Source organism: Rousettus aegyptiacus, unplaced genomic scaffold (assembly GCF_014176215.1).
Source record: "Rousettus aegyptiacus isolate mRouAeg1 unplaced genomic scaffold, mRouAeg1.p scaffold_m13_p_6, whole genome shotgun sequence".
NCBI classification, from domain to species: Eukaryota; Metazoa; Chordata; class Mammalia; order Chiroptera; family Pteropodidae; genus Rousettus; species Rousettus aegyptiacus.
In genome coordinates this window covers 71,389,814-71,399,477 of record NW_023416309.1, presented here as the reverse complement: position 1 = coordinate 71,399,477, position 9,664 = coordinate 71,389,814, and the positions used below count along the sequence as shown (strand labels likewise).

General features: G+C 37.0%; 1 pseudogene; it reads left to right on the top strand.

Moving 5' to 3' along the window:
• The first annotated feature begins 6,413 nt into the window (after nt 1-6,413).
• On the top strand, nt 6,414-6,532 carry LOC118604850 (annotated as a pseudogene).
• Nucleotides 6,533-9,664: the final 3,132 nt, after the last annotated feature.

Here is a 9,664-nt window from a genome sequence, read left to right as displayed (position 1 = left end):
TAAAAAATAAAAAAATAAAAAAATAAAAAACATCAGGGATTGTAAACTGACAAGGTCCTTGCAATCTGTGAGGTCAACCAAGGGTTGCCTTGCCTTAAAAAAAAAATGACTCTAAGGAACAAAATAAACAAATAAAACAGAAACCAACTTGTAGATACAGAGAACGTTTGGAGGGTTACCAGATGAGGGGGGGAGGGTTGTGGGGGGTTGCGGGTGTGGGGAGAGTAAAAAGGGGGAAGGGATTGAGAAGTACAAATTGGTACTTTCAGAATAGCCATGGAGATGTAAAGTATAGCATAGCAAAAGGAATATAGTCAGTAATATTATAATAACTATGTATAGTGTCAGATAGGTACTAGATTTATTGAGGTGATCACTTTGTAAGTTATATATGATGTCTAATCACTATGTTGCACACCTGAAACAAATATAATATTATATGCCAACTATAATTGAAAAACAAAAAGCATTTAAAAAAAATACTTATGATCTGATCATATGGTTTGTATATTTCACTCTACTTCCTCTAAGGTCTTTTTCATAATTGTCTTAAGGCTTGTCATGTCAATATATACCTTAAAAACAGTTGAAAAGGCGCAAGTTTTAGAGAATGGGCCCAGAAAAAGTGACTTTCCTTGTGACCTTCCAGCTATGCTTTTGAAAAGAGGAAATTCTATTAGACCTTGAGAGTAGACAGGAAAGGGAAAGTCTAGTTTAGGAATATTTTGAGGACAGAGTTCTGAACAGCACATGTGAAAGGCTTCTTTTATTTTATTTTAATTGTACACTAAGTATGATATATCCAGTCTTGAACAGTCTTGTCCTAAACTACCCTCCCTGCCTTATTTCTGCCTCCCTTCCCACACCTCAGTCACATGGTGCAAGGCCTTTTCCCAGCTCTCATATAACCATCTCCTAGTCAACCCTCAAGACCAGCGTGGCCTCTTCCAAACCTCCCAAGTAGGGATAGCTGCTCTGATCCCAGGGATCTTACAACCCCTCTTTCCTGATTCTCTGATAGCTGCTTGTCCAGCTGTCTCATGTGCCAGAATTAGGTCTTTCCCATTTTTTTTTTTTTTTGCCAATAATACACCCTGAGATCGTAGAGTGAATAATGATGGTCATAGCTAACGTTTACTGAAATTCACTTCGCACCAGACACAGTTCTAAGTGTTTTATGTATATCAACTCACTTACTCTTCCCAATAATCTCGAGGTAGGTATTACTGATAACTCCATTTTTACAGATGAGGGAATTAAGACATGGGGTAGGGGAGCTAAGTGTTTTGCCTGAGGTCATCCAGCTGGTGGATGTCAAAGCCAGCTTTTACATCCTGCTCTCTTAATCACTCCATTATATTTTCCCTTGCTAATGCATTTATCTTGGGATGTAACTTGAATACTTAAAAATGTTCGATTGGTGGATTTAACCAATTCTGCTGATATTTACAAGCCACAACTGTGTGCTGGTGCTATCCTACGTATAAGGGATATAGTATTGAACCTGACAGGAGGGGTCCCTGTCCTCATGGATTTGACAGTCTGGTCCCAGGGAAGGTAAAGTCATCAAAGAAGTAAATAAATCGATGGACCAATATTTATAGGAATTTGGCAGGTCCGGTGCATCAGAAAGGAACTTTCCATGTCTGGGGAGTGAGAAGTGGACAGGTCCTACCACAGGGTGCTACTATTAAAATACTACAGATGAGGCAGGCTGAAGATAAAAGAATCATAGCAGGAAATTTCACAAAATCTACTAGGCAGAGATCAGTCTTAACCACGAAAGGAAGAAAGAACGAAAAAAGGGAGAGCAAAGCAGAAAAGAACGACAGGGGTCTGAGGACCATGCATCCAAGCTGCAGGAAGAGGGTGGTAAAAGAAAAGCCTTAAAACACTGTCAGGGCAGAGAGAGAGCTGGTAGTAATGAAAGGGATTCTTCCAAGTGCCTGAAAATAGGCTGGCGGTGATTGTACAGGCTAAGGTTTAAAAAGATTTTGTTCTTTTGTCGGGTAAGGAAGTCATTGTAGTCTGCAGGAAATAAGGAGCTCTCTGGTGTGTGTGTGTGCGAGAGAGGGAGAAGGAGAGAGAGAGAGAGAGAGATTGAATTTGATTGATCGGCATTCACTAATCCCAAATGCAGAATGATTGTCAGTGTCCATTCTGTACCTTGCACCTGCCTGAGCAGAGGAGCTGGAACTGCCCTCACGGGATGTCCATGATGAAGCTAGGCCTGGGGGTAGGAAGGTGAGGATATCATTGTGTGCTTGTATCACATGTGGCACATGACTTTCTGTGAACCAGCACAACAGTAGGGCATTGAGTCCCTACTTCGGAGTCCCGGAGCCCACCAAGTGGGAATGTGAATGCATCAGGGAGAAGCAGAGACTGACTGCAGCCCAGAGAACCCGCTCCAAGGCCTCTGGGTAAGACCAAAAACAAGTGAACGTAGGACCGCAGTTGCCCTGAGGGGGCCCCTTGTGACCCTCAAACCCTGTGGGTACTACATCTGGCTCAAGTGAAGCCTGGGGAGTGACCTGAGGCCTGTATAGAACACCAAGCTAAGATCTTCTGCCTTTCTTGCCATCCCTGCTATTAGAGGGGCGGTGTACTAAGGTGCTGAGAGTGTGGGCTCCAGTGTTAGCCTCCTTCCCTTTCCACAGGGTGGCTTTGGGCAAATTTTAACCTCTATTTCTGTGTCTACAAAATGGGCATAGTAGAGTCTCCCTCATCTAGTGGGGAGCGAAAAGCTTAAAAGGTATGTAGAACATAGTAAGCACTTAATAAATACAAAGTAATTATTATTATTATTATTATTATTATTATTATTGCCTTTGGGGGTCAGTTGGCAAGGAAAGGACACACATTCTTTGGAATATACCATTTCCCCTTGTTCCTTAGTTTCAAGGGCGACCAGTTTTTCATTACAGGATGAAGTCTAAGGACAAACTTTGAAATGAAGGTTTGTCACTTCCTTCCTCCTTTGTCCTGGGTAGTAGAAGTTAGTATCCTAGAGTGGTGTAATAAGTGCCTGGGTTAATTAGTGCCAGGAAGTGTGCCTGGAAACAAACAAACCTAATTTGTCAGTCTTCTCCAGAATTCTAATAGCTAAGTGACATTAATTAGATGAGGTGGGCTTCAGCTGTTCTCCCCACCAAGTTTGTACTTTATTATGAGGAGACACCGTAATAGTTCCCCAAACTCCTGCCACAATGACATGCTGCCTTTTAGGCTCTGCCCAGGCCAGAGAAGCCCTCCTGTTTCTCTGCTCACTCCTCAGTTTCTCGCTGGTCCTGCAGAAGAGGCATAGGTAGGGGAATTGATTTGCATAACCTTCAAAAACAGAATTTTGCGCTCTTGTTAAATGCCAGAGGTTTTGTGAAGTGCACAGGCTAAAGAGGAAAAAACAAAAGGAAATATTCTGGGAATTACCAATTCATTCTTGGCACCAGCAGGAATCCTAATGCCCTAGGAAGTTTCTTTCTGCACCCCTATCCCTTCCACCCACCTGCCCCCTTCTAACTCAAACTTCCTGAACTTCGTGAGTGCTTGGGGCGGATTTTAGCCTGAAACAAGCGCTAAGAAGTATCAATGGTTCCTTTGGGTCCACTTCAGGAGATAACATTTGTAGAGCAGGTGAGCTCAGATGAGGAGCTCAGCGTGTGTCTGAATCTCTCTGGAGTGGGTTGGCAGTCAGAGCCCTTTAGGGACAAAGGATTCATTCCACTGAAGGCCTTGGCCTTGGACTTATTCTCATTGATATTCCTTGGCTTTGCCTGCTACTTCCTAAAGATGTTAAATGGGGCGATAATAGTAGCTATATCTTTAAAACATTGTGAGGATCAATGAGTATATATACAAAACAGGCTTAGAACCAGTGCCCAGTACATATTAGCACTTAATAAATATTAGCTATTTTTCTGTAGCATATTATTTGTTGAAAGTAAACTGCTTCTTGTTAAAAAAACACATTCTTTCCAGTGTCCCAGGGATCCCTTTTGGAAGAACAAATCTTTCCACTTAGTCCTTCTTCAAGAATGCCTTAGTTGTTCTTGATCTTTTGCATTTCCTTATAAAATTTAGAATTAACTTTTAACTTCTGACAAAAGAAAGGGAGAGGGACAGGGAGAAGGAGAGTGGAAGGGAGTAAGGAAAAAAATTACCTGTAGAAGTTTTTAATGTGAATTGTATTGAATCTATAAATCAATTTGGGTGGAATTGATACTTTTATACTATCGAGTCTTAATACCAGTAAACATACTATATCTTTATTTTTGATCTTTTTAAGTAGCTCTAATGATGAAGTTCTTTATTTTTTTCTGTACAGGCTTCGTTTTACCTGCTGCTAGGAATTTGATTTTTTAGTATTAATTATAAGTAGCATAATTCAAAAAAATCATCTTCTGCCTATTCGGTGCTAGTTTATACAAATATAATTGACTTCTTATTTTAATTAAAATTTTTTATTAATAAACTTTATTTTGGATTAATTTTAGATTAGAGAAAAGCTGCAAAGGAAATACAGATAGCTGTATACTCCTCCCCCAGTTTTCACTAATGTTAACATCTTGCATAACCATTGCACATCTAACAAAACTAAGAAATAACATTGATACATTATTAATAAACAAATTCCAGATTTTATTTGGATTTCGCCAGTTTTTCTAATAGTGTTTTTTGTTGTTGTTGTTGTTGTTGTTATTCCAGGATACAATCAAAGATGTCTCATTGCATTTAGTGTATTTTGGTTTTTGAAAATAGCTATTTTGCTAAACCCTCTTATTAAGTTAATATTTATATATTGATTCCTTAGAAAATTTTATGTATATCAGCAAATAATGAGAATTTTGTTTCCTATTTCCCGATCCTTGTACTTTTAATTTCTTTTTCCTGCTGTGTTATATTAGATAAGACTCTGATTAATAGAAATAATCATGGTAGGTATTCATGTCTTAGTCCTGATCTCAAAGGAAAAGCTTTCAATAATAAGTTTAAAGTTTCTGTAAATTTTTTTGTAGAGACTTTTTATCAGATCATGGAAATTCCCTTTTATTCCTAGTTTAAGAGGGAGTATTTTTAAAAATGGTGAATAAGTGTTGAATTTTATCAAACATTTTTTTTGCACCCATTAAAATGATCATGTGATTTTTCCATTTTAATCTGTTTATGTAGAATATTGATTTTCTAATGTTAAATCAAATTTACAATCCTGAAATAAACCCAGCCTTATCCCAGGATATATTATCTTTCTTTTGCTGTATATTGCTGAATTCCTAATATAATTTATAGAATTTTTGTATTTATGTTCATGTTCATGGCTGAGATTGACTTATAATTTTTTTTTTTTAATCAAAGTTTACTTTCCCTAATAAAATGAGCCTGTGTGTGTGGCGGGGGTATACTTTCTCTTTTTGTTTTCTGGAAGAGTTTGGGTAAGTTTAGAATTATTTCTTTTTAAAATGTTTCACTCTCATGTGCATCCACAGCCAAGAAAAATGGGATCCTGACTTGAGTGTCTCACAGCCATCTTTACCACACTATTTCTTTCCAGAGCCTTGGAGCACACCTCATGAATTACATTAATCATTCAGAGCAATGAGTAGAGTGTGTTTATGTCTGGTTTTTTCTTAGCTCTGTAACACTGGAAGCAGTGGGTAGACCCCAGGTGACTTACAGCAGTCTTTCCTTAAGCTGAGTGGAAAAGTAATTTTCTTCATAAGTTTGTGAGATGGTTAGATGAGGTGCCCATGAACTTGAGTTTTTGGGGGAAGGGAGAAGATAGAGGAATATAGAAGGCCAAAGTATAGAGCTCCAAGAACCCAGTGCAGCAGCTAAATTTACATTCACTCCAAAGCTGTTCATTGGAGTATTGGCTAGAAGATGAATCAGCACAGAAGTGTGATTGAGAAGCAGTTAGTTGTCCTTGTTCTCTAGTTCCATGGCTTCCCCCTCACCTCTCTCTTCTCTGAGACACTCTCGGCATTTTCTGGGATAAGAAAATCTCCATAGCCATTTGTTCTGGGAAGACAGGGTGTGTGTGACACTTGCAGGGAGGTTGGTCAGGGTGAGGTCCAGGAAAGGAAGTGAGAGAAGATGTCCTTTTCCCTTTTCCTATACTGTGCCCTGGGGATGTCTGCCTCATTGAGGGCAGGTTGAGGTTGTGCTGAGAGAGGAGTGCAAGGAGTTTTGGCCACAACAGACCCCTTCAAGGTTTAAAGTCCTTTGTTAGTGGTTCACAGAGGTTTTGTTCTCCAGACTCCTTTCTATTTAAAAAAAATTATCGAGGACCCCAAAGGACTTTTGTTTATGTGGATCCTATTTACTGATATTTACTATTAGAAAATAAAACTAAGAAATTAAATTTATTTAAAATAACATTAACTCATCAAAATTAACATAAATAATTTACTTTTATGGTCTACAGTCATGCCACCCTGAACAAGCCCAATCCCGTCTGATCTTGAAAGCTAAGCAGGGTCGGGGCTGGTTAGTACTTGAATGAGAGACCACCTAGGAAGACCAGGTGCTATAGGTGTAAAAAATAGAAAAAAATCAGGGATTGTAAGCTGACAAGGTCCTTGCAATCTGTGAGGTCAAAAATTATATATGCCTAAAATATATATATACTTTTATGAAAAATAACTGTATTTTCCGAAATAAAAAAATTAATAAGAAGAGTGGCATTGTTTTACAATTTTGCAAATCTCTTTAATTTTTTGTTTAATGGAATATAGCTGATTCTTATGTCTCCTTCTGGATTAAATCTATCACAATAAGCTTTTATGTTTTTTTTTGCTAAAGTATGTGAAGAATATTCAGATTTACCTGTATATGTAATTGGAAAAGAATGAATATTTTAATAGTTTTCCAGATAATTGTGGATATTCTTTTTTTGATTGTTCACCAAAATTTAACTATTAGTAATTTTCTAAAAGTTGTTGGAATTTAAAATCTAAAGCCATATCATTAAACTTTTCATATTCTGCTGCATTATAGTCCATTGGTCTGTCTTGAGCTTTGAACAGGTCTTTTACTCATGGATGATTTTCTAACATCCTGTGTTGGGAAAATACTGGTTTACTGAATTATGCAGATATTCCAAATGTTAATACATTTCATTATACAGTACAATATAAAAATCATATTTACTGCCACCACCATTCTCATCAGAAATGTCTTTAAGTCTTGGGAAGCTATCAGGCTTGTGGTGGCAGGTACGAGTTTTCAAAATTTCTAATTTTTTATTTGAAAGTGTAAATTTTTTCATTGGCTACATATATTATTATATTTTTTTGTCAAATATCATTTGTCACTAGTTTTTCCTTAAGTGATAAATATACTTTGTCTACTTTCAAGACATTACTTGCCAATTACCCACTGTTTGTAAAATCCAGCCTCATGATGAAGTAAAAGTGGTGTTTCATGAAAGAAGTGGCTGCCAGTGCAGCTTTTAACTCAATTGCACAAGTTTTTTTCCTCAAGGCAATCATCATATTTCAGTATGCAGCAGAAGTGCTTCTGTATTCTTTTCCTCACACAGAATATTTAAAAAATGTATTCCAGGGTCGTGGCTTAATAAAATTAATTATTTGTACGGTTTCATAAAAAATATACTTAACTAAAACTGGATTTTGTGTTTTCTGAGTTCCCAGCAGAGAGGAACACAATGATAGCTAGTACAATTTGGTGTCACTGCCTTGATTTGGGCCACATCAATAATTTACCACTTCTTTTTAAAAATAATTAATTAATTAATTAATTTTTAATTGAAGAAATGATTTAAATTTTTTCCACCTTGTCTAGCTCGCCCATTCCACCTGCCTCCTACCTTCTGGTAACCACTAGTCTATTGTCCATGTGCATGAGTCTCTGCTTGTTTGTCCTGTTCATTTGTTGCTTTTAGGTTTATATCCCACATATAAGTGATATCATGTGATTTTCAACTTTTTCTGTCTTGCTTATTTCGCTTAGCATTATTATCTCAAGGTCCATCCATGTTGTCGCAAATGGCAGTATTTCATCTCTTCTTATGGCTCAGTAATATTCCATTGTATATATGTATCACAGCTTTTTTAGCCAATCTTCTATCATAGGACACTCGGTTGCTTCCATGTCCTGGCCACTGTGAATAATGCTACTATGAACATTGGTGTGTAAATATATTTTTTGATATGAGTTTTCAAGGCTTTGAGGTAAATACCTAGTAGAGGGATTGCTGGATCATATGGTACAACAATTCTTAGTTTTTTGAGGAACTTCTATACTGTTTTCCACAGTAGCTGTACCAATTTGCCTTCCCACCAGCAGTGTATGAGGGTTCCTATTTCTCTGCATCCTCTCCAACATTTGTTATTACTTGTCCTGTTGATTATAGCTATTCTAACAGGTGTGAGATGGTATGTCATTTTGGTTGTGATTTGCATTTCCCTAATAGCTAGTGATGTTGAGCATCTTTTCACATATTTCTTAGCCATTTGTATGTCCTCTAGGGAGAAGTGTCTGTTCAGGTCCTCTGCCTATTTTTCGACTGAATCATCTGGGTTTTTTTGTTACTGAGTCATATGAGTTTTTTGTATATTTTGGATATTAGGCCCTTATCGGAGACATTGCTTGCAAATATGTTTTCCCATTCAGATGGTTGTCTCTTTACCTTTTGATGATTTCTTTTGCTGAGCAAAAATTTTTCAATTTGATGTAGTCCCCTTCGTTTATTTTAGCTTTTACCTTCCTTGCCTTTGAGGTCAAATTCATAAAATCCTCTTTAAGTCCAAGGTCCTTGAGTTTAGTTCCTATGTTTTCTTCTATGCATTTTATTGTTTCAGGTCTTATGTTCAGGTCCTTAATCCGTTTTGAGTTCATTTTGGTGTGTGGTGATAGATAAAGTCTAGTTTCATTCTTTTGCAGGTGGCTTTCCAGTTTTCCCAGCACCATTTATTGAAGAGGTTTTCCTTTCTCCACTGTATGTTTTTGGCTTTTTCGTTGAAAATTATTTGCTCATACAAATATGGGTTTACTTCTGGACTCTCGATTCTGTTCCACTGGTCTGTGTGTCTGTTTTTCTGCCAATACCATGCTGTTTTGATTACTGTCACTTTGTAGTATAATTTGAAGTCAGGCAGAGTGATGCTTCCAGCCTCATTCTTTTCCCTCAGGATAACTTTGACAATTTGGGGTATTTTGTGCTTCCATATAAATTTGATGATTTTTTGTTCTATTTCTTTAAAAAATGCCGATCAGATTTTGATGGGGATTGCATTAAATCTGTATAATGTTTCAGGTAATAAGGTCATTTTAACTCTGTTGATTCTGCCAATCTAAGAACATGGAATATCTTTCCATTTCTTTGTATCTTCTTCGATTTCTTTTAACAGGGTCTTGTAGTTTTCATTATGTAGGTCTTTCGCATGTTTTATTATATTTACATCTAGGTATTTTATTATTTTTGTTGCAATTGCAAAAGGAATTATTTGTTCCACTTCTTTATCTGACATTTTGTTATTAGAGTCTAGAAACACTATAGATTTTTGAATGTCGATTTCATATACAGAAACTTTACTGTATTTGCTTATTGTTTCTAGTAGTGTTCTTGTGCAGTCTTTAGGGTTTTCTATATAGAGAATCATGTCGTCCACAAATAGTGACAGTTTGACTTCTTCGTTTCCTATTT